At 46.7% G+C, this 24667-nt stretch overlaps 1 protein-coding gene across 5 annotated transcripts in view; it reads left to right on the top strand.

Moving 5' to 3' along the window:
- CALN1 (calneuron 1) overlaps positions 1–24667 on the top strand; it is a 535700-nt gene that overhangs the window by 106374 nt on the left and 404659 nt on the right. The window contains exon 1 of one of the 5 annotated variants that reach the window (XM_066274637.1): positions 8832–9188. The exons of the other annotated variants lie outside the window; for them this stretch is intronic. The gene's annotated coding sequence lies outside the window, so the exon portion shown is untranslated. Of the gene's footprint in view, positions 1–8831; positions 9189–24667 lie in introns of those variants that run through there. 5 annotated transcript variants of the gene reach the window in all.

Raw genomic sequence — 24667 nt, 5'->3', positions numbered from 1 at the left:
AGAAAAAATAAAAATAATAAGTAAAAATCTGTTGTATTAAGTGGAGCGAAGACTAAATACAATGGAGACCTTGGGTTGGGAGGACCCAAAATGCCACAAAAATAAACAAACAAGAAAAAAAAAAAAAACAAAAGCAAAAAAGAGAAATAAAGCCAAAAAAAAGCCTTGAGTCCCAAATTAACTAATTTGTTCGTGATTGAGGATTATATGGGAGGAAAGTAAAACGAGAAAAGAAAAAACGAATAGAAAGGAAAAAATAAGAAAAAGAGAAAAACGAAGGAAGAAATAAAATAGGAAGAGAAAAAAACAAAATAAAGCAAGACAAAAAAAAAACAAACAAAAGAGGAGAGAGTGAGAGTTAAGTGTTTTGGAGTATAACCTTAAAGGAGGGTGAGGATGAAGAAGAAAAATAAAATGCAACACTCATGGGTAGTGTAGTTCAAGAAAGGGGAAGCATAAGATGGGCAGAGAATAGAAGGACCGAGGTGGAGGAAATAAAGGCTAAAAGATAGAAGAAACAAACAACAACAACAACAACAACAAAATTAGTGGATCAAGTTGTAAAGTCTGTGGGTTTTTCTTGATTTTGAGAGGTTAACTTCTTCCTTTTTCTTTTCTCTCCCTCTTCCTAGTCGGTGACTCTGTACCCCAGGCTCTGCCCCTGTGTCACTCTTAGGTAGGGATTTGCAGTTGATGGGATTCTATGGCAATGTCATATAATTGGCTTTAGTCTTGCTGGAAGTAAAGGCTTGTTGGCGTTTGCAGGGTCCAACGATGAGAGAGTTTGCTTTCCTGGATTCTCTCTCCTAGTCCCCCCTTTCTGAATTAGCAGCCTGGTGATCCAGCTATAAGGCTGCAACTGCTTCTGCCTGGGGAGTAAGAGGCTCAAAGAGCTGGGAAATCCCCACTCTATCCCCACTCAGTGCAAGGCTTTGGGAAAGGCTCTGACAGTCAGGGCCTCCAGTGTAATCAGGCGGGGGTGGGAGTCAATTGTTGTCAAGGTGACTGTTCAGCGCCTATCATTTAGTTGGACCTCTCAACCCAGGCTTTCCACACTTTGTAGCCTGTTTTTGCAGGGAAGAAGAGGCACTAGTCTCTGCTTACGACTAGTGTAGTATAGACCTTATTATCTGCCAAGTCCTTCTTGTTAGTGTTTATCCCTGAATATGGAGGCTCTATCAATCAGAAGTTGCCCCCGCCCCTTTAGCGAGAGGCACTAAAATATATCACGCCTCTTGTCTTGGATCGCTGAACTGAGAGAGATCTTATCAATTAGAACCGAGGGTGCGCAGATTTTATGGGTTAAGCTAATTTCAGTGATTGGGTCGCAGCTGTGCTTCCGAAGGTATTTTAGGCTGCCTGCGCGCGCCCCTCCCCCAACGCTTGATTGTTAGCTTGAATGGCTGGGTGAGGTGCCCCGCCCACGGAGAGAATCTCCCAAGCCTCTCCCGCTCGCCCTGCCGCTGGCGGCTGGACCGCACCAGGCGCAGGATAATGGAGCCCCCTGGGTATGCGGGCCAGCAGGGCGCCCTGGGCGCGTGGAATGCCCAAGGCGCACGCGCGAATGGGGCGCTCCGGGCACCGGTGGCCGGCGACCCCCTCTCGCAGTGTGCGGGCTGCTGGGAACGTCAGCGGTGCTCAACCGGACCGGGCGCGCGCTTGGCTGCTCGCGGCGGCTCGTGGCAGCCGCTTGCGGCGGCGAGGCGGCTCGCGGCGGCGGCTCGCGGTTCCCAAGTATATGGGCTGACTCTCCGCAGGCGCACTCCCTCGCGGCTTGAATGAGCGTCGCTCCGGTAGCTTCCTCCACACCCTCGTCTCTCAGATTCAAGTGATAACAGTCCTTTTGCTTTCAGTTTGTGTGGAACTCCGGAATGCTCTGAGGATAAATTTTTCTGTTTCTGGCCCTGGCCAGTTGGCTCAGCGGTAGAGCATCGGCCTAGCGTGCGGAGGACCCGGGTTCGATTCCCGGCCAGGGCACACAGGAGAAGCGCCCATTTGCTTCTCCACCCCTCCGCCGCGCTTTCCTCTCTGTCTCTCTCTTCCCCTCCCGCAGCCGAGGCTCCATTGGAGCAAAGATGGCCCGGGCGCTGGGGATGGCTCTGTGGCCTCTGCCTCAGGCGCTAGAGTGGCTCTGGTCGCAATATGGCGACGCCCAGGATGGGCAGAGCATCGCCCCCTGGGGGGCAGAGCACCGCCCCTGGTGGGCGTACCGGGTGGATCCCGGTCGGGCGCATGCGGGAGTCTGTCTGACTGTCTCTCCATGTTTCCAGCTTCAGAAAAATGAAAAAAAAAAAAAAATTTTTTTTCTGTTTCTAGTTGATAAATTTGTTGTGATTTAGGGGAGAGCTGTCGGACGCGCTTCTCACGGCACCATTTCCGTGACGTCACTCCAGATTTTATTTATTCATTCTTTTTAATAGAAGAGAAAGAGAGAGGGGGGGGGAGCAGGAAGCATCAATTCTCATATGTTCTTTGACCAGCCAAGACCAGGATTTTGAACTGTTGACCTCAGTGTTCCAGGTTGACACTTTATCCCCTGTGCCACCACAGGTCAGGCTAATATTGATATTTTGTGTTTTTGATACTATAATATTTTGAATGGTGCTATTTTTCAAATTTCATTTTCTAAATGCTTATTTTTGGTATTGATCTTTTATTCTATGACCCTGCTAACGTCACTTATTCATCTTAACAGCTTTCTTTTGTATATTCTATGTGCATAATTATGTTGACCTTGAATGGAAACAGTTTTACTTTTTTCTTACCAATATATTTGCACTTTTTTTTCTTTTAATTGCCTTATTTCATTGTTGGGTCTTCCAAGAAATGTTTAATTGAAGCCTTGTTGCTGATCTGACAGGGATAGCATTCAATCTTTTATCATTCAGTGTGATGGTAACTGTGTCCTTTGTAGATGTTCTTTATCAAATTCCCTTCTATTCCGAGTTTTAAAGCTACCATCTTGCTTTTCTCTTCTATTGGTCTCATCTATTCTTTGTTCACTCTTTCTTCTTTCCATGCATGACTTTACGGACACACTGTATGTATCTTCAATATATAGCAGTCTAATTTCAACTATTATGCCACTCATAGATAATGTAAAACTTTATGGTATAACAGTATACTTCAATTTTCTCCTTCCCATTCTTTGCAGTGGTGTTATTGTGTATATTTTACTTATAAAAATATCATAAATTTCATAATAGATGGGTTTATTTTGCTTTAAAGAGTCAACTATATTTTAAAGCAACTTATAGGTGAGAAAAGTTGTTCATATTTACTCGCCAATTCCAGCCCTCTTCAATTCTGAGTTTCTAACTGTTGCATTTTACTTCAGCTTCATGGCTGTAAATTCTTTTTCTTGTTTATCTGAAAAAATCCTTATTTCACCCACATTTGGGGAATATTTTTGCAGGGTAGAGAATTTTAGGGATTTTTGTTTTCTTTGTTTTGTTTTTAAGCCATTCATGAGGCTGTTTGATTATATTCTAGCTTGCATTATTTCTGAAAAGAGGAGGATGATTTCTTATTTTTGTTCTCATGAGATATATACTATGCCTTTTGCCTCTGGTTGCTTTAAGATTTTACTCTTTGTCACTTTTTTTTTTTTTTTAGTAATTTGGTTACAGTGTACCATGGTGATATGGTTTTACTTGTTTTCTCCTGCTTGGGGTATATTGAGCTACTTGGGTCTGTGCATTTATAGCTTTTATCAAATTTAGAAAATTTTAGCCATTACTCAAAATTTTTTTTTGCCTAACTTTCTTACCCCCCCCCCCCCATACACACACACATGCACACCCTCTTTGGGTATTAAAATCAAAGATGTTCGGTCGCTTGATAGTGTCTCACAGGTCACTATTATTTTCATCCATTTTTCTCTCTGTGCTTCAGTTTCTATTACTGTGCTCTGAAGTTCACATTTCTTTTTTCTACAGCATTGAATCTTATGTCATGCCCATCAAGCGATTTTTAGATATTAAATTTTCAGCTGGAGGATTTCATTTGCTCTTTGAATAGTTTTCATTCCTTCGTTTATTGCATTCATGTTTTCCTATAATTCCTTGAGCATAGTTATAATAGTAATATGAAAGCACCTGCCTGTTAATTTCTGCTTCTGTTTCTATGGACACTGTGAATATTACAGAATATAGTTTTTGAATTTTATTTTTGTCTTTTAAGAGTTTGGAAGTTTGTTTGTTAGGTAGACAAGTTACTTGAGAATTAGCTTTATCCATTTGATGATGTTTAAAGCTTTTTTAGGGTAGTAGAAAAGCCTCTATTCTAACACAAGTTCAGCCTATTACTCAGGTGCATTCTACCTGGGTCTCGACTGTAATCTCAGATGTTTTCTTCACTTATCTTCACCATTATCTTGCAGCTTTTGGTAAGTGTCTTTTTACTTTTTTCCTTTATAGTTGTCCCTCGCCATATTGCGGTTCACTTTTCACGGTCTCACTGTATCACGGATTTTAAAATTGTATATAACTAATTTTGTATTGTGGATTTTTTGCTATATCATGGGGTTTTGCAGTATATAGGTATTTTTATATATTTATTATTTTAATTATTTTTGCAGTAAAATAAGCACTTTCTAGAGTATAGAAAGTGTTTAAGAGCATAGGAAGTGTTTATAAGAGTGTGGGAAAGGTTAATAACAGTGTTAGAAAGGTTTATAAGAGTGTGGGGAGGGTTTACAAAGCCTTAAAGTATATATAAACAATAAAATAAATATTAGGTTGCTACTTTGCGGATTTTCGCCTATCGCAGGGGAGTTCTGGAGCCTAACCCCCATGATAGATGACGGACCACTGTATTTATTTTTTAGGTGAGAGGAGGAGAGATAGTGAGGCAGACTCCCACATGCACCCCAACCAGGATCTACCTGGCAACACCCTGTAGGGCTGATGCTCCAGCACCAAGCTATTTTTAGTGCCTGAGACTGATGCGCTCCAACAGAGCTATCCTCAGTTCCAGGGGCCATGCTCGAACCAATCTAGCCACTGGCTGTGGGAGAGAAAGAGGGAGAGAAGGGGGAGAGGGAGGGAGGGAGAAGCAAATGGTTGCTTCTCCTATGTGTCCTGATCCGGAATTGAACTTGGGACATCCACACACCCGGGCCGACACTCTATCCACTGAGCCACTTGTTAAAGCCTGAGACGTGTCTTTCAAGGTACTTCTAGCTTCTGCTCATTGTCCAATTCCAAAGTCAGTGTTTTAAGTTTTTGTTACAGCAGCACTCTACTTCCAGATATCAAATTGTGTTCTGCTATTTGTTGCTGCCTAACAACCCACTCTAAAGCCTCTTTTCTCAATGTAGAGAATAGGTGTTGGAAAGAATCCAAAGCATTCTATACTCTGTATTTAATGGAATACATGAAAAACTTTACCTTTCAACATATGTTTGCCCAAATGATTTTTCTTTTTCTGCCTATTTCTATTCAGAATATAACACACCACTTCAACACTCTCTACCCCAGGCTGTCTTGGGCATTGGAAGTAGATTTACTTACTGAAAGTAAAACAAAAGAAGAAATGCTAGGGGAAGGAAAGAGATAGAGGCAGGAATGACTTTGGCCATGTCAGGAAGTTATTTCCATGTGGTAAGGTAGCAATTGTCCAGGAGTCTGATTTGTGTACCTCTGAGTTCCAAAGCTAGAGACAGGTGGTTGAACAAAGTTAATGTTTATTCCCCCCTGTTTTCTGAAGGGCTGAATTATTCTAGGTTGGAGAGAGTACTTATTGCTAGATCCAGCTGCAAGTGTATGAGAAAGGAAAGCCCTTCCCACCCATTCTATTAATTAATTAATTAATCAATCATATTTTTTATTTAGAAAATTAAATTTAATGGGCTGATATTGATCAATAAGAGTACATAGGTTTCCAGTAAACATCTCTATAGCATTTGAACTGTTGATTGTGTTGTGTGGCCATCACCCAAAGTCAAATTACTCTATAGGTCACCACATCCTTGTCCCTCTTTACTCCCCTCCCCCACACCCCTCCCCTACAACCCCTTTCCTGTGGTAACCACTTCACTTTTCTATGTCCATGTGTCTCAGTTTTACCCATTTTGTTCTACTTTGATTTGAGCTTCCATTCTTACACTAGGTACAAGGTTTTCCTTGGCATTTTAACAAGAAGGAGCTGACACATGTAGACCCTTAATAAATATATATTGAACAAAAGAGTAAAAGTTGGAGCAAGGGTGTCAAGACCTGTGAACCAGCACCTCCTGGAAGTCTCAAAAGATGACTTTGAGATGGAAGTCTCAAAGTCATCATAGTTGATGAGGGACACAACACTGCATTTGGCAGCTCACTGAAGTTTGCAACCTGGCTTCTCTAGATCTTTTTATTTTATTTTATTTTTGTATTTTTCTGAAGCTAGAAACGGGGAGAGACAGTCAGACAGATTCCCACATGCGCCCGACCGGGATCCACCCGGCACGCCCACCAGGGGGCGACGCTCTGCCCCTCCGGGGCGTTGCTCTGTTGCAACCAGAGCCACTCCAGCGCCTGGGGCAGAGGCCAAGGAGCCATCCCCAGCGCCCAGGCCATCTTTGCTCCAATGGAGCCTCGGCTGCGGGAGGGGAAGAGAGAGACAGAGAGGAAGGAGAGGGGGAGGGGTGGAGAAGCAGATGGGCGCTTCTCCTGTGTGCCCTGGCCGGGAATCAAACCCGGGACTTCTGCACGCCAGGCCGACTCTCTACCACTGAGCCAACTAGCCAGGGCTGGCTTCTCTAGATCTTGATGTTCCTTGATCCCTCCCCCCCCCCACACACACAAGGTAATGTCTTTGATATGTATCCATTACTCATAATGCCAACATTTTTTAAAGCTTATGTTATGCCTGGCACTGAGTTAGCTGAAGGAACTGCAATTCATGTTATCACTGAATCTTCACAACAACCTTATGGGGTGTAAATACTGTAATTGTTTCCATTTTACAGATGAGGACAGTTGCGATTTAGAGAGAACAAACAACTTGCCCAACTTCACACAGCCAGTGAAAGCAGAGAACTTCTGCCAGATATGTTCCACCCTGGTTAAATGGTGACCCTACATTCTAACATGTATGTATATAGACTTGCCAAGGAGCTTTGGTAACACAGTTGCCATCTGGAAAGCGACAATTACGCGCATAAGCAACACATTGTTAGAAGATGCAGCCTTCATCCAAACTAAGAGATCAGAGGGAAGGAGCATACTGAGACCCCCACCAACTCTATCAGTTTATCTGCCCATGACCCTTATTAGAAACCTCTGGAAATGTCTTCTGTGCACATCTCTGAACTATGTACATGAGATAGCCTGGGGCTGAAAAGGTTATTATAATAGATAAGTTGGGAAGTAGAGCTGGTACAAGAAAAGAGGAATAATTCAGGGCAGCAAATGCTAAACGACAAAAGTTTGATCCACAATAAGTACTATGAGGACTCAGGAACCAGGTCAGGAGGTGCAGCTAAGGAGGGGACCCTGATTAACCTGTGCCGCTGGCTGGCAGCGCCAATGTCCATACTTCCTTGGCAGCTGTTACCAGCCAGCAGAGAGGTGAGAGCTGAGCTGTTTGGATGAGATGCTTGTGGCAGTATTGTCTACTTCATTTCTGATTGGTGTAAGAATTTTTATGCTGTATCTTTTCTTTGATTCTGGGAATTGGAGTTATCTGAGCTGATGAGCAGTCTTTCTGCCACCTAGAACAGGCAAGAAATGGGAAAGGAGAGTGCTGCAAGCAAAGACTAGCCTGCTCTAGCCAGGTGGGTTGCTTCTTCTCCCTTAGCACACTCAGGGAGGATTAGAAAGGAACTGACAAGCTTCTGACTTTGTCTATGGGACAGTCTGAGATCCAACTTGCTATTTTGGTTTTGATTTTTAGTTACAGCACAAACCTTTCCTTCACTGTATATTCTGTCAACTCTGGGCACATGGGACAGGTGAGACTAGGAAAGGTGACTGGAGACTCGAAGCTGATACGCTGTCCTTGAGTCATGGGGCAGAAAAGAAAAAAGGGGTCTGTCTGCGAATGGTCTTGACAGAGGTCAGCGCTGGGCGGCTTGTAGATAGTCTTCAAGATTTCTAGCACACACCTGTGTCTAAGCACCCTCGTCTCCTCATCAAACCTATTATTTGACCTTGATGGTTAGCGGGCAGTGGCCAAAGACGTGCCTCCCTAGAAAGTGGTAGGGGTGGGCACGACGATCCTCCAACTCCTCCACCCATTCCGGCTGCCCCAGCGCAGATGCAGGTGTGATTGTGGCCCAGGGGTGTAGGCTCCGGGGATGAAGTAGTTAAGGTGGGGGGCGCTTGGGAGAGCTGTCCAATACCGAGGAACAGCAGTTTGCCAGAGTTAACGTGGGCAGCTTCTTTGGGTAGGAAAGGAAGGAGGACCGTCTGCCAAGCTCCAGCTCGCACCCCGCGTGTGCCTGTGTGTGCGCGCACGAGTGTGAGTGCGCGCGCGCCGAGGCGTTCCTCAGGTTGTGCTGCCTGGAAACCAAGGGAGCTATTGGCAAGGCGACCGAGTGGGGGTGGGGGCTCCCCGACCCTCGGAGGAGCTCGGCGCGGGCTGCCGAGGCGAGCCCTGTCACCCTCGGCTCTAGCTCCCGCGCGCTCAGGCAGAGCGGGGCGGGCGTTGCAGGCGGCCTCCAGGCCCCCGGGGGGCCCGCTGGGGAGGAGCTGGGGAGGAGGCCGTAGCTGCATGGAGTTTCTAGGGCGCGCAACTCCAGCGGGGCCTCGGCCACTGGGCTCAGGGGCGCAGCGAGGCAGCAGCGCACATGGGCTGAGCCCGCGCGCCAGGGCTCTGCACGGCCAGCGGGAGCGGGAGGGGTAGAGGAGCGCGCCGTGCCGGGGTGCGGGGCACACGTCCCCAGACGGGAGCGGAGGACAAGGACAGGGAGGCACGCGCCCAGAGAGCGCTCCGAGCCGACGAGGGGCTCGCGCCGGCTGGGCACGCGCTAGGAGAGCGGCCCGGGGCGCCGTGGGAGCCGGCGGCAGCGAGGATGCCGGTGCAGCGACGCGGCTGCCGGCTGGGGGTGTGAGCGCGCGGCGGAGAGCTGCCCGCCGGCGCCCGCATCCGCGCCGCCCCCTCCCTGCGGGCCTCGGAGGGAGCCCCCTGCGCCGCGCCGAGGCGCCTTGGAAACCGGGCTTCGGGGCTGCGGGCCCGCGCGGCCAGCCCCGGCCCTGCGAGAGGTGAGTGCCGCCGCCCGCTGGCTCCCTGCCCTCGCCTTACCCTTACGTTCTCGCCCCTCTCCACGGTGCCCGAAGCCCGCAGCTGTCACTGGCCCCAGTCCCCGGAGTGGGTGGGCGGGAGGGCAGCGGACAATACCTCTCATACCTGTTGGCCCAGGCAGAGGGCATCTCAGCTCGTCTGAGCCACCTTGCTCTCCCTTGGGGTGGCTCCTGGACGCCCGCCCGGGGGCGTGGGGCTGGGAAAGGGTCGTGGGTGTCCCATTCGGGTGTTCAGGAGCTTTGCGGGCTGTAGGCTGGGAGCCGGGCGCCTGGGCGGTGGGAAAGGAAAGGAGGGCAGGGAAGCCGCACCACAGCCCAGGTGGGAGAGCGGCGCGGCTCCCAGGTCTTCGGGAAGCCGGGAGTCATGGCGATCAGGGGAGGTGGGAGGCAGGAGGCAGGATTCCCTCCATCTCCAGCCCCTAGCGCGGGCTGCTAGCTTTCCTGGGCGCACGCTCCTCGCCACTACGGATCGGATCGGGGTCCGGGGTCCTGCGGAGTGCGGGATAACCCAGGAGGCCTCTGGCAGCCCAGACTGGGACCTGGATGCTGCCCAGCTGGCCCCTCGGCCCCAAGCAGCTCCAGGAGTCCGGTGCCTGGGTAGCGGCGGGCTCCGGCTCTCAGGGTGGTTTGGGTTGAACGCGCGTTCCACCTCCCTGGACTGGCGCCACGGGGAGTGAACTTCCTCAGACTTGGCCTGAGGACGTCTAGGCAGCAGCAGGTAGCTCTGGGTCCGGGGCCGGGGGCTGGGGCGAACGGGGAACATCTTACACCGCGTCACACCGACGGGATGATAGCGCGGCAGGTGGACCAAGGGGCCGGCTTTGCCTCCTAGGTGCCAGCCACGTGCGTTCTCTGCCCCTACCCGCAGCAGCGTTTCCCACTGCTCTTTTTGCTTTGGGGAGGAGTGTGTCAGGAAGGCGCCTTCCCTGCCATTGGTTTGAAGCCCTCAGCCCAGGTGAAACGGTGACTGCAGTTCCTTAGGTGCCAAGACTGGGGCGCCATCCCCAGTCCCTGAGCCCGTTTTTCCGCAGGAAAAGGACACTTTCCTGAGCCCAGAGAAGAGCGGCTCCGTACTGACTGCGAGGCTGTGTTGGGTCGTGAAGTCTGGTTAGTATTTATAATAACGATTCTAGAAGAGCAGCCTCGGGGTAGAGGTGAGGTGACCTTCTCCAGAAGAATGGTTAGATTCCCACCCTCTGTACCTCCAGACACACCCAGCACTTGTGCAACTGCGAACACTCATAACGCAGGATTTCCGTGTTCTGCTTGTTTAACTGCTTTCATTCAAAAAGATAAACTCTTTTTTTTTTCAATTCAGGCATCAGATCATTGGAAAGGGTTTTAAAGCCATTTGGTGTGAAATTGTCTTGAGGCTAGAGGCTAGAGCGGGACAGTTTGTGTGTGTGTGTGTGTGTGTGTGTTTTAAACCACAGCCGGACTCCAGCCCTCCTCCTTGGCTTGTTGGTTTTTATTTCATCTTTGTGGGTTGGATGTAAGTGTTGGTGGAGTCTCAATTTTATTTGCCACTTATTTATCTGAGGCTTTTACTGAAGCCTAGATGGCAACTGAGACCCGCCCTGTGCTTGCAGCTCAGCTGTGACACCCAGTTGAGGGTTCGTTCCTGGGCTCCAGCAGCTGCACAGCTTTGCCAGTCCCTTAGGCCATCGGCGGTGGCCCCCCTCAGTGCCCCGTGGATGCCCCTGGGCTGCGCTCCTCCAGCGGCCCCTTCTGCTGGAGACCCAACAGCGTGGCCCTCGCTCTGTGTTCTCTGCGGACGGTGTGGGTTTTTCGTGGCACTAGCTGTCTGAGGAACAGCTCTGTTTACTGAGGAGCTGGTCTCTGACCCTGAAGTTGGTTACTGGATATATCCAAGTGGAGTAATGAAAACAAAACTCTCAGGAAACCCAATCCCGAGGCTATTTTATTGGAAGAGCACTAAATCCTCTTAGAATTGTTCATCAAGATCACCTTTCTCTGAACTCGGAACGAAACTATTGCCAGTAATCAGGCCTTCAGTGCGGGTGGAGAATGAGGGCTTTTTAGAAAGAAAACAAATTAAATCAGCTGGTTCTGTGGAGACAATGATGGGCAAGAAGACTTGATGAAGATGCACCACTTCCTTTCCTCTCGAAGGGGTGGTGGGAGTTGGGATGGAATAAGGGCGTGTGTATGTGTGTGCGTGTGCGTGTGTTTGTGTGTGTGTGTGTGTGTGTGTGTGTGAGACAGCTGCGTGGTTGACTTTAATATTTATCTCCATGGCAGAAGGCCTCTGATCAGTGCTTAATATTGGGGGAGGTTGGGCTCCAATCTAGAAATCTCTGCTCCATACCAAGAGGACAGTGGGTCAGCAGCCGGCGAGAGAGGCGTCTGTGCGCTGGTACTTACTTGAGCCTGCAGGCCAGGCCTTCCAGCTCAGTCCTCTACTGACAGCCCAGGCAGTGCTCTTGGGTAGCAGAAGGGGGCGCTAGTTCTTATACTGAGAGAAGTTCTTGTGGTTCTGATAGAACTTGGGATATTTAAGGTCTTCCAAGACCCTCTTTTTTAAAAAAAATGTAATTTTTATTGATTTTAGAGAGACAGAGAAAGGAAGGGAGAAAGAGAAAAATCATTCATTTGTTATTCTACTTAGTTGTAAATTCATTGGTCACTTCCAGTATGTGCCCAGACCAGGAATGGAACCCACAACCTTGATGTTTCGTGAGGACTCTCTAACCCATTGACCTAACCAGCCAGGGCCCAAAGACCCTCTTAACTCAGATTTCTGAGCCTCTACTTGGTACTAGCCACTTGCACACATTTGAGCTCACATAATACTCATTTTTCATATTTGGAAACTGATGCTAAGGGAAGTTAAAAAACTCTCCTCAGTAAATAACTTGACTTAGCTTGTGAATAAGGGGCAGGGCTATAGTTTGATTCTAAAAGGCTGGGCTTTCTCAGTCTGCAGCTCTTTCCACACTGCTGCTTATTATCTGAAGAGTATTTTAGTAACCTCTGACCTTTGGTGCCTCTTTTAGAGTCAGAACCATAGTTGGTGTCCTGTCTGTGTTTGCCGAACCAATCTAGGTCAGCATCTTATTCCTCATTCCCGATGAGGAAGCTCAGGCATTGGGGGCAGGAGGGGGGAGCGGACTGTGTGCAGCGGGGCAGGGGAGGGGCCCTGCCCTCCAGCGGTGCCCATTCTCCGGCCATGTGAGGTTCCAGTTCAGATTTGGTTTGATTGCAGGCTACTGCTTCTTTGTTTGTTTTCATGTTTCCAATCTGTGCTCACATTAGTATGGGGTGGATGGCGTCTTTAACTTTCACTCGAGGCTTACGCTAATGTAGTCAGAGTGTCTGAAATGTGCTTTCATGGTGGAGAACCATTAGGCAGTGCAATAAGCAATAGCCTCCAATGCTTGTTAAAACTGTATGAGTCCTGGCTATCAAGCAATGAAACCATCTTCAAGATGGGCGGAGCCTAGACTGATCCTTTAGTCGCTCATTTTGAGAGTAATTCTGAATTGTGGTTAGAAAGGAGGAAATTGAAAACGCAATTGTTGCTTCCAACCTGCAGTTTTTAAAGTGAATTATGTTTTTAATCATTTTAAGAAAATCATCTAACAAGTGGTAAGTTAACACATCATCTGACAAAAGTGTATTCAGTGCCTATTATGTGGTATGGATATTGAGATAAATATGACACAGTGCCTGTCATCAAAATATGCACAGACCACGTATTGGGGCACAGGCCTGTGAGCAGCGACCGAGGCAGCTCTCCTAGGTGGGAAGTGATGTCCGAGCTGAGCTTAGAGGGCGAGGATGAAGTCGTCAGCCTTAAGTGGGTATCCCAGTGCAGAGGAAAGAGGGTGGGCACAGGGCGAGAGGCAAGAAAACAGAAAATACGAGGAAGCAGCTGCTCGTTTGGAGTTCCTGGAGCTTAAAGGTTGAGGCAGGGAGTGGCGAGAGAAGAGGCTGGAGTGACGGTGGAGGCTTTTGGTCAGGACATGGGGCTCATCAGCACGGTCAGATTGGAGTTTTAGGTCAGACTGGTTGGGGACCTTGTGGAGAGTGGATTTGGCAGGAGGAAGGCCAGAGGTGTGGCTTCCAGTGAGGCGGCTTGTGCTGAGGCCATGTGGGGGGATGGAGTAGAAGAGATTCTCGGGGTTCCTGGGCTTCATGCAGCAGAAACCAACTCTGTACAATGACTAGAGCACAGAGAATGTATCAGTACTATTGATGGGAACCCACAGGACTGAGGACTGAAGAAGCCAGGCTTGGAGCAGACAGGAATTAGGCAGTTGAGGGGATCTTGGTGGCAAAAATTACCTACGGTTTCCTTTAGGTCAGGGGTCCCCAAACTGCGGCCCCCTGAGGCCATTTATCTGCCCCCCCGCCGCACTTCTGGAAGGGGCACCTCTTTCATTGGTGGTCAGTGAGAGGAGCATAGTTCCCATTGAAATACTGGTCAGTTTGTTGATTTAAATTTACTTTTGTTCTTTATTTTAAATATTGTATTTGTTCCCATTTTGTTTTTTTTACTTTAAAATAAGATATGTGCAGTGTGCATAGGGATTTGTTCATAGTTTTTTTTATAGTCCGGCCCTCCAACGGTCTGAGGGACAGTGAACTGGCCCCCTGTGTAAAAAGTTTGGGGACCCCTGCTTTAGGTGACACTATGGGAGCAAATGGTCTCCTTTTCCTCCTCCATCACCATCATCACCAACACCAACACCATCACTGTCACCATCGCCATCACCATCATCATTGTCATTATTATTGTCATCATTATGGTATTATTCTGCTGCATTCAAAATGCTCAGATAAATGTCCACTTGGCATAGCTTTGGGTCTTCATATCTAGTAGCAGTTTTCTGAATGGTCGTTGAAGTGGGGAGGGGTAGTTTTCTGAAAGGATCTGCAATGATCCTGTGAAAACCCAGTGACTTAGACGTTGGGCTTGTCTTCCACAGGAGGGGAAGTTGGTGAGACTTACTGATGAATTGGTCACACTGGGTTTCTGATTTAGGTAATGGGGTGGATTGAAAAAAATGAAACTGTGACCAAGAGTAAACTCACTTTTTTTTTCCCGCCTGTAGGACAGTGGGCAGCTCTGAGTGACCGGGATGCTTGAGAAGGTGACGACCTATTTTTAAAAGTCTCCTGCCCTGGCCGGTTTGCTCAGTGGTAGAGCGTCGGCCTAGCGTGCGGAGGACCCGGGTTCGATTCCCGGCCAGGGCACACAGGAGAAGCGCACATTTGCTTCTCCACCCCTCCGCCGCGCTTTCCTCTCTGTCTCTCTCTTCCCCTCCCGCAGCCAAGGCTCCATTGGAGCAGAGATGGCCCGGGCGCTGGGGATGGCTCTGTGGCCTCTGCCTCAGGCGCTAGAGTGGCTCTGGTCGCAATATGGCGACGCCCAGGATGGGCAGAGCATCACCCCCTGGTGGGCAGAGCGTTGCCCCTGGTGGGCGTGCCGGGTGGATCCCGGTCGGGCGCATGCGGGAGTCTGTCTGACTGTCTCTCCCCGTTTCCAGCTTCAGAAAAATGAAAAAATGAAAAGAAAAAAAAAAAAAATAAATAAAAGTCTCCTTAAGGGGCTGTGCTGCTGTCAATAAGACCATTTAAGTAGTTACTTTATCTCATGCCCCACAAAACTGGGTGGTACTTTGAATACATTTTCATTCATTCAGCCACTAGTTATTATGCATCTCTGGCTTAGGTACTGGGGAAAATGGTGAATTAGACAGAGGTCGTATACTCCTATTCTAGTGGTATAAAACAATAAAAAAATAAAGATAGAAAATAAAACTAGATGATAAAACAGAGACAGGTGCAGTGGTTCCTTCAGATTAGGCAGTCTAGAAAGTTCTCACTGAAGAGCCACGTTTCATCAGGGTACGCTGAGGGAAAGGTCTAGAGAAGAACGTCCAGGCAGTGGGAGCATTCAGTGCAAAGGTCCTGAAGTATGAGCAAGCTGGATGCATTAGAGGAACAGGAAAGAGGCTTGTATGGCAGGAGATGAGTTCAGAGAAGCAGGGACTAGTTCATGGAGGGCCTCAGAGGTCACCTTGTAGAGTTTGAGTTCGATACTAAGTTTTATGGGAGCCAGTGGAGGCTTTTAAATGGGGGAGTGTAGTGACAAATTGTTTTCAAAAGATCCCACTGGCACCTGAGCAGTCTGTATGCATTGTCTTGCTACAATAGAGTCTTTGTTAGAGTGTAAAATGAAATATGTAATATTTAAGAGTAACAGATGGAGAGAGAATGCTTCGATGACCTTAATTTAGTGGTTTCTAATGTACCAATTAAATATGGGTACAGACAACCACATTTTAGAAGAATAATGAAAATAAGTGAGCTAAAAATGTTTGCACTGTCCAAAGATGTTGGAATTTGAATGATTGTTATTTTTTTTGAAAATGAGTGCCTGACCTATAGTGGCACAGTGGATAAAACGTTGACCTGGAATGCTGAGGTTGCTGGTTCAAAACCCTGGGCTTGCCTGGTCAAGTCACATATGGGGAGTTCATGCTTCCTGCTTCTCCCCCTTTTTTTCTCTCTCCTCTCTACAATGAATAAAGAAAATCTAAAAAAAGAAAGAGAAAATGAGCACATACTTATTTTATAATCAGAAAAAAAATTGATTGAAAATATAGATACTGATGACCACAAATGTCTTGAATGGGGTGTTGTGACAAGGGTACTAATTTTTCCTACCATTTCATTTCTAGAAATATTTTGCACCAGCTGCCCCAATGGGCGGCTCTTTGTTTTATTCTTTTTTTTTTTTTTTTTTACAGAGAGAATCAGAGAGAGGGATTGATAGGGACAGACAGACAGGAACAAAGAAAGATGAGAAGAATCAATTATCAGTTTTTCGTTGCGACACCTTAGTTGTTCATTGATTGCTTTCTCATATGTGCCTTGACTGTGGGGCTACTTACAGCAGACCGAGTAACCCCTTGCTCGAGCCAGTGACCTTGGGTCCAAGCTGGTGAGCTTTGCTCAAACCAGATGAGCCCGTGCTCAAGCTGGTGACCTCGGGGTCTCGAACCTGGATCCTCTGCATCCTAGTCCGACGCTCTATCCACTGTGCCACTGCCTGGTCAGGTTGTTTTATTCTTAAAACATATTTTTAGTTATGAAAGTAAAAGTCTTTTTGAAAAAATTAAAGCAATACATAAAGCTTACATTAAAAAACGATTGCACTTTTCTGCACTCTCATTCCCAGACCATTTCTATACATCTATTGTTAGAACTTTTTCCTATGCATTTGAAATATACTTCTATATTTTGTTGAAGGATTTTGGAATATTGCTGTAACAAGTTACCCTAGAGCCAAATTACTCCTCCAAATTCCTTCCTCTATAGCTTGAAACCTTGATGACCTCCCTCCCCCTTCCACTCGAAACAAAGCCATTAGGAAACTTGAATATATAGCTTAGCTAGGAGCAACTGTCTTTTCTTTTTAGTAGTCAGAGTGTTCACCAAAAGTATGCTTTATACTTATAAAGAATAGAGCAATTAAATATTCATTAAAAGTTTATTTCTGAGCATTTAAACATATTGCTCTAATGTTTGTGTCTAAAGTTGGTGGTGTCATGATTACAAATCACTTGCAGTTTTTCATTAACAAAGGTTAGCCAATATGAAAACTTAGAAGTGCAAAGCAGGGAGCTTCGCTAATTGTTTTGGTGACATGTTTATTACTGTGGAATACTATCCTTTGAAAACAAGAAAAGGAAACCATTCAATGAAGTGTGACTTAGAGCCATGGACATGTTTGGGAAGAGCTAGCTGTGTGGTCTCACCGTGCAGACAGGGCGTGGGGTGAAGTGTTGGGAATGAAACTCAGTGTTCGTGTAATTGAACAGTGTCGGATTGGTCTCATTATGCGACTCAGCAGAATTATTACTTTCTCATCATTATTTTAATTACACACTTCCTGTCTTGGTGAAGAGAAGAGCAAATATGTGCTTAGAAGGGAACGATTGTAAAGTAGAAGAACCATGGAGTTTAAGGGGGAGCAGGGACCTGGTTATCTCATTTTACAGATGGGAAAAATGAAGACCAGAGGGAGTCAACGACATGCACCTGTCAAACAGTGGGTTCGCTCACTCTTTGTACCCCTCCCCTACACTCCGCAGTAGCTCTCCGTTGTTAGAAAATGTGTTTATTTTGGTAAACCCAAGAATTAGGAAAGCTCTCTGAACCTGATGAAAGATGGGAGGGTGTTTGAGCTGTTCATCCGTTCTGTAAAGTGTAATCTGTTTGTGTACTGATACCAGGCCCGACTGCTGCGTAAACATTTTTACAGCCTGGTAAAACCTCAAACATCTGTACTGCACATTGGTGTAGCATTGCAGCCTCCAGCATTCCTACTGCTTGTTCTTACGACCAGTTGTTCTGTTGTTTAATCTGCTTTATAGTTGACAATTCATTTTATAGATAGACTCACAGACACACATTCCATATCCAGCAGGAAGTGACAAGTACTGCTCTACCTCCGATCGTTAGTATCTCCCCGTTTTACATATGAAGAAATGAAGATGCACTGAGGTCGGATAACTCACCCAGGGTCCCAGGTTAGCCTGCGGTGGGTGGGAACCACCACCACCACCACCACCACCACTGCCTCGCTTCAGAGGCTTGTGACACGATGCTAACATCTCTACCTTCTCTTGCCTTTCAGAGACAAGCAAACATTCTGTAAGAAAGAGCAGAATCTGACTCTGTGAAATCATTTTAATAAGTTAAATCACTTTTTGTCTGGATAGACTGAGTCATGGATGTGTAACTTGAAATATTTCTTCGCAGGGATTGTGTTTTCAAGTCTCTTTTGTGAGTTCTTTCCAATCCTGCCCTTCCTGAGTCACTTGCTGGTCACAGGTCAAGGCCGGATCATCTTCCTTCCGCTGAGGCTGGTGGTTCTCTTTTTGACCCAGTCCTCAAGTTAGTTGCACAGATGCTAACCTGCTTTGAGCTCTGTTAGGTCCAAGTACAGTTGGTTTCCAGCTGGGCCCTGTGTTATCTTTTAACAAACACCGAAGTTCTCTACTCACACGCAAGATAAAGACTTCTTTCAAAAACCTAGAGGAACAGAATCCATGCGGCCCTCAAAGGGCAGGAATCACAGGGGAGGAATCACAAAATTAAAAAGGAGGGAAATATAAATGCTGGCAGACACTATGGTTCTTCACTCAGAGATCTCAGCCTTAAATGATTAGTTACAGGACAGGCTGACTCAGTATCTTGCACACCAGAAGGGACGGGACCAAGGTGCACTTGCCACAGACTCTTCTCCTCCTTCCATTTTAGCCTCTGGCCTTGGAGTCCATGTGCTGGGAGATCCCTACATGAGAGGTGTTGCTAAGAGGAAAGTTCTGTCCTCTGACTTGGAAGAGTGCAGTTGCCGTGAGAATCAGGGAGAGAGAGAGAGAGAGAGAGCTAAAAACTAAAAGGTGGTTTTCTCTGGGAATGGCCACATTCTACGGGAGCTGAGAGGTCTGGGGAGTAACCCTAGACATGAAGGCAAATGCAAGAGGCAGGTCCTGACTTAGGATGGTGACCTGTCATCATTTAGAACTGCAGTGAGTGGAGTGGATGACCCTGCTGTGTTCTTGGGAAAGGTGATACAGACCTTTCCAGAGGGAAGTCGGCCGGCCCTGGATTTCAGTTGTAGAACCTGAAGTGGAGAATTTAGTTCAGTGTTTCTCAAGTTTTGCTGCATGTGAGAATCTTCTGGGGAGCCTTAAAAATGTCCCAGTGCCCCACTGCATGCCAGACAAATGACGTCAGATTCTTGGGAGGGATGGGACCCAGCCCCTCTGACTCTCCATAGAGTTATCTTTGGGAACCAGTGAACCAGACAGCTTTTCTCAAACTGAGGTACCCTGAAGATCCCCTAGGGAGGTTGCTTAAACGCAAATTCTGATGCCCAGGTCTGGAGCAGGCCTGGAGCCTGCATTCCATCAAGCTCCAAGTGCTGCACTGGGAGGGCCAGGCCACGTAAGGAAATGAGCTTCCTGACTTGTTCCGCTTCAGACAGAGGGCTTCTGGAACCATTCTCTTTTCATGGGATTACAGCATCTTTGCTTCATTCTACATAGAGTTGGGGAACAAGGACCCTAGACCCTGGCTCTCCCCTTTATATATGCTACTCATAAAAATTAGGGGATCAGGCCCTGGCTGGTTTGCTCAGTGGTAGAGTGTCGGCCTGGCATGCAGGGGTCCCGGATTTGATTCCTGGCCAGGGCACACAGGAGAAGTGCCCATCTGCTTCTCCACCCCTCCCCCCTCCTTCCTCTGTCTCTCTCTTCCCCTACTGCAGCTAGGGCTCCATTGGAGCAAAGTTGGCCCGGGCGCTGAGGATGGCTCTGTGGCCTCTGCCTCAGGTGCTAGAATGGCTCTGATTGCAGCAGAGTGATGCCCCAAGATGGGCAGAGCATCGACCCCTGGTGGGCATGCCGGGTGGATCCCGGTTGGGCACATGCAGGAGTCAGTCTGACTGCCTCCCTGTTTCCAGCTTTGGAAAAATACCAAAAAAAAAAAAAATTAGGGGATTAGAAACCATGCAGATACTCCAGTACTTTCAGCCTTTTATATACTGCATTTTCACCAATGAAATAAAAGTTGGTTTTGCATCTCATTTGCATAATCAAAAACTTTCTTTGACTTGTCGTTTGCTTTTCTGATGTTCTTGTTTCATGAAAAAAATAAAAAATGCTTCTTTTTTTAATTGCTTCATATTCATTTTGAAATACCTCCTAATTTTTGTGAGCAGTATATTATAAAGACTAGAGCCATTAACTATTCATTAAAAGTTCATCTCTGACCATTTAAACATTACTGGCTCTAGTATGGAGCCCAACGTTGGTATCATAATTACAAATCCCTTGCAGTTACTTATTCTTGAGAATTCAGTGTCTTCTCTTGTCCCTGGAGAGCTGCAAGGGACCCAAGCAATTATCTAGTCTAAATCACTCAGCTTTGAAAAGGAGGAAACAGATTCGTTCAGAGTGGACAGATAGATCATCAGGTGAGGGCTGCTGTGGACTTAAGACCAGGAGGAGGGACGTGGTAGGATGTGCTGCTCCCCATGCAGGGCAATCATGAGACAGAGGCACCCAGAAGGATTGAGGATGTAGTCGCATTAAAAGCACTTGTGCGTTGAGAGACGTTGCTGTTAATCGTACCTGTGATTTTCCATCCCCTTCCTCCAGCCGACTTTAGTTAGCTACAGAGAAGCTTGACGAAGTTCTTTGCTTCCGTGGTTGGAGTTGACACCTTGACAGATGTGTGGCAGCTTGTCCCCAGGTGGGGAGCTGATGCAGGCTGCCCTACTTGATGCAAAATAATTACATTTACTGTTTTCACCCCAAATATTTTCCTCCTGTCATCGAAACAAATAGAGAACATTCTCGACATACAGGTTTCTTGAATTCGTGGGGAATATGTTAAACTTGCTGTAAGAATAGTTCATAATTGATGTTCTTGGCATTTATCACCTAGCCGTGATGTGTTCAGCATATGATGACTAATAGATTATATTTTGCTGGATCCTTTTTGTCTGCTTTTTTTTTTTTTTTTTCAACTATAGGCACCTGTTTCAGCATGTCAGTGTTCAAGGCACCTGTTTCAGCATTTCACTGTTGACAGGGACAATTTCCTGCCGCTCTCTTTAGGCTTTGGAAACTGACTTGACATGAAGGCTCAGGGACTAGAAGGGACATTGCTTTCTCAGGTGGTGTGTCGTGCCCTAGAAGATCAAGTCTTTAAATAGAGTCAGAAAAGACTTAGGGGCACATGAAAGTTAGCATAAAGATTCAGTATAATTATAGCTAATGGTTATGTAAGTGCTCCTCTCTAAGTGCTTCACATATGTTAACTCTCTGAATTCTCTCAACAACCCCGTGACATGAGGTAGATACCAGGACTGTCTCCATTTGTATAAATGAGGATACCTAACCGAAGAGAAGTTAAGGATCCTGCTGAAAGTCATATAGCTAATGAGTAGTGAAACTTGCCTCATGCCTCTAGATGCCATGCTCTTAATGCCACTGGGCCACACTGCCTCTGTCATGCTGATTGTCCCGGATGCTTATTCCCTCACACCATTGGAGTGGGTCCTGTTGGTGTTGGCCCTGTCCCATTTCCCCAGTCTTTACATTTCTAGCTCTCTGTAGATGTGTCCATTGATGGGCACACATAGGGGCAAACCCTAGTTCATAAAGAAGAGAGTCACAGCAGTTGATAAGGTTGGAATGTCAGTTGGGGCAACCATGTATATGGTAAGCCCCAGATACCTATTTTTGCATTTGACTTACTTCAGTCCTGGAGTCAATTTTAGCTTTCATTATTTTCTGTTGGCCACCATCTGCTCATGTTGTCCTCCCAGGACTGAGCATGGCAGTCTCTGTGTCATTCCTGCTGGATCGTTCAGATGATGGGTTACGTTCCCCCAATATGAATTTCTAGTGAGGGTTCTGCCCCGGGTGGACTGATGGAACCCCGTGGGTTCTCCCTCATTTCAGGTCTGGTCTCTGGACTGGATTTTCGGAGTCCATTCCTTGATTTGATTGCTCTGCCCTTAATCATGGGCCACCTGATGGCTCATTGTCTCCAGCTCATGCCCACTGTCTTGGTCATCAGCTTGCCTGGTCTTGGTGCTCCCATTCTTCTTGCTTGCCTGATGTTGCTGCCTAATTTTCACACTACAGCCTGTCCTTTAGTGGTTGGCAAAATTTTTCTTTAAAGGGGCAGATAGTATTTTAGGCTTTGTGAGTCATTACAATTCTTGTTGTAATTACTCAGTTCTGTGGTTATAGCTGGAAAGCAACCATGGACAAAATGTAAATGAATGATTGGGGCTGTGTTGCAATAAAACTTTATTTACAAAGACAGAGGTGGACTTGATCTTGGCTATAGTTTGCTGATTCTGCTTCTGGATTACTATTCACTCCCTCTTTCAGACTTCTAACCTGCAATGACCTGTGTCTTTAGAGGTCATTTGCAAGGCTAGTCTAGAACCCTCAATCACATTCTGATTCTCTAGAACCCTGTACTGGTTGGCCTTTCCGTCCTATTGCTACATTCACTTTGTAATCCTTGACCTAGAATGATATTAACCATTCACTTGTTTTTGAATGCCTGTGCCCTGTCCTTGGGCTGAAATGGCAGCAAAAATAGCATTTTTTAAATTTAGAAATTAAATTTAATGGGGTAACATTGATCAGTAAGAGTACATAGGTTTTAGCTGAACATCTCTATAACATTTGAACTGTTGATTGCATTGTGTGTCCATCAGCCAAAGTCAAATCCTTTTCTATCACTGTATATTTGTCCCTCATTATTCCCTTCCTCCCCACCCTCTCTCCAGGTTACCACTTAACTTTTTTTTGTTTTTTTTTTTTGTATTTTTTTGAAGTTGGAAATGGGGAGGCAATCAGACAGACTCCTGCATGTGCCTGACCGGGATCCACCCGGCACACCCACCAGGGGGCGATGCTCTGCCCATCTGGGGTGTTGCTCTGTTGTAACCAGAGCCATTCTAGCACCTGAGGCAGAGGCCACAGAGCCATCCTCAACACCTGGGCCAACTTTGCTCCAATGGAGCCTTGGCTGCGGGAGGGGAAGAGAGAGACAGAGAGGAAGGAGAGAGGGAGGGGTGGAGAAGCAGATGGGTGCTTCTCCTGTGTGCCCTGGCCGGGAATCGAATCCGGGACTCCTGCATGCCAGGCTGACGCTCTACCACTGAGCCAACCGGCCAGGGTTACCACTTAACTTTTATTTATGTCCATGAGTCTCAGTTTTATGTCTCACCTATGTCTGAAATCATATAGTTCTTAGCTTTTTCTAATTTACTTATTTCACTTAGTGTAATGTTCTTAAAGTCCCTCCATGATGTTGTAAATTCAACCATTCACTTATTCAAGTTCTCAGTCAGCTAACTTGATTCCATGAAAATTATATGTTTGTTCAACTACAGGGAGGTCCTAAATTATTTTTATTAATCCTCCTATTGGAGTCTTGGATGATTTCTCATCCTGTTGCCTGTGGCTATATACCTGAATCTTCTTCTCTTTGGAATGTTATACTCCCCTCCCCGACAATTGTTCTTTGCAGATGACCTTGGCTCTGACTGTGATAGATTTGAGGGTATGGATTCCATCACCTCTTCCCTTGACTCCAAGATTCTCCATCCTTTCTACTTCAGAATTTCTCCATTCTTCCTGTTTCAAAAGCAGCACCCTTACTCATTTATAAGGAAAGCGTGGCTGTGTGATCAATCTAGTAAGTTTTCATTTCTCCTCAGCTCAAATCCAAAATTTTCCTTTTTTTAGCTCATAAACATACCTCTCCCCACACTTTGCTTGACCTCACTGCCTCCCAAGCTGCCATCTCATTTCACTCCCCTATTTACTGCAAAGCTTCTGAAAAGGGGGGGATTGTCTGCCTCTGTCGCTCTCCTTTGTGTACTTTATTTCAGTCTTGTCCCTTACCTCTTTGTGGGTGGCCAATCCTACGATTGACCCCGTACTGTGTTAAGTCTCAGATACTTAACGTATAATATACTTGCTTTCCAAAGGTCACCGACACCCTCCCTTTAACGAGGTGGACTGATTCTCACACTGCGTAATAATTGACATCATCCAGCAACCTTTCCTTTATAGAACTGCCCTGAATGAACACTGCTGGGCTTATTCTCACCCCTTGGGTTTTGATACTAGTTTTCTAGGGCTGCCATAACAAAGCACCACAGGCTGGGTGGCTCAAACGACAGAAATTTATCTTCTCCCAGTTCTGGAGGCTGGAAGTCCAAGGTCCAGGTGTCAGCAGGGTGGTTCCTTTTGAGGGCCCCGAGGGTTCCTTCTGCCAGGCCTCTCCCCTTGGCTTGTAGATAGATGGCTGTCTCCTCTGTGTCTTCATATGGTTTCTTTTGTATGTGTCTGTGTTCAAATTTCCTCTGATAAGGACACCAGGTATATTGAACCAGGACCCACTCAACCTCATTTTAACTTAATTACCTCTGTAAAGCCTATCTCCAAATACAGTCACATTCTGAGGTTATGAATTCACCGTATGAGTTTGTTGGGAGACACAGTTCAGCCCGTAACATTGGGTTATCTCATGTTTCCCTTTTCAACCCTCAAACGTAGGTGTTCCCACAGTTCATGCATTTGCCTCTTTCTTTTCGTGCTGTGTCTAGTTTTTCTCTTTGAACGATCTTCGTTCTCCTTTATGCTTTAACTATCACTTGCACATCACATCTTGTCAAACTTTAGATGTCCAGTCCCATGGGCACTCCAAACTCAACAGGTCCAAAGAGAACGGACCATTTCCTTCCCAGTCGGCAGTGTGTTCTCCTGCCTGGCCTGAAACCTCCGGCCCCACAGACACTCAGAATCAGAAACTCGTCATCTCCGGCCCCCCCTCTCCCTGGCCACATGTGCTTGATCAGT

The sequence above is a fragment of the Saccopteryx bilineata genome, chromosome 4 (assembly GCF_036850765.1).
Source record: "Saccopteryx bilineata isolate mSacBil1 chromosome 4, mSacBil1_pri_phased_curated, whole genome shotgun sequence".
In the NCBI taxonomy this organism is placed as follows: Eukaryota; Metazoa; Chordata; class Mammalia; order Chiroptera; family Emballonuridae; genus Saccopteryx; species Saccopteryx bilineata.
The sequence above is the reverse complement of the archived record's forward strand: the minus strand, read 5'-3'. Positions and strand labels throughout refer to the sequence as shown.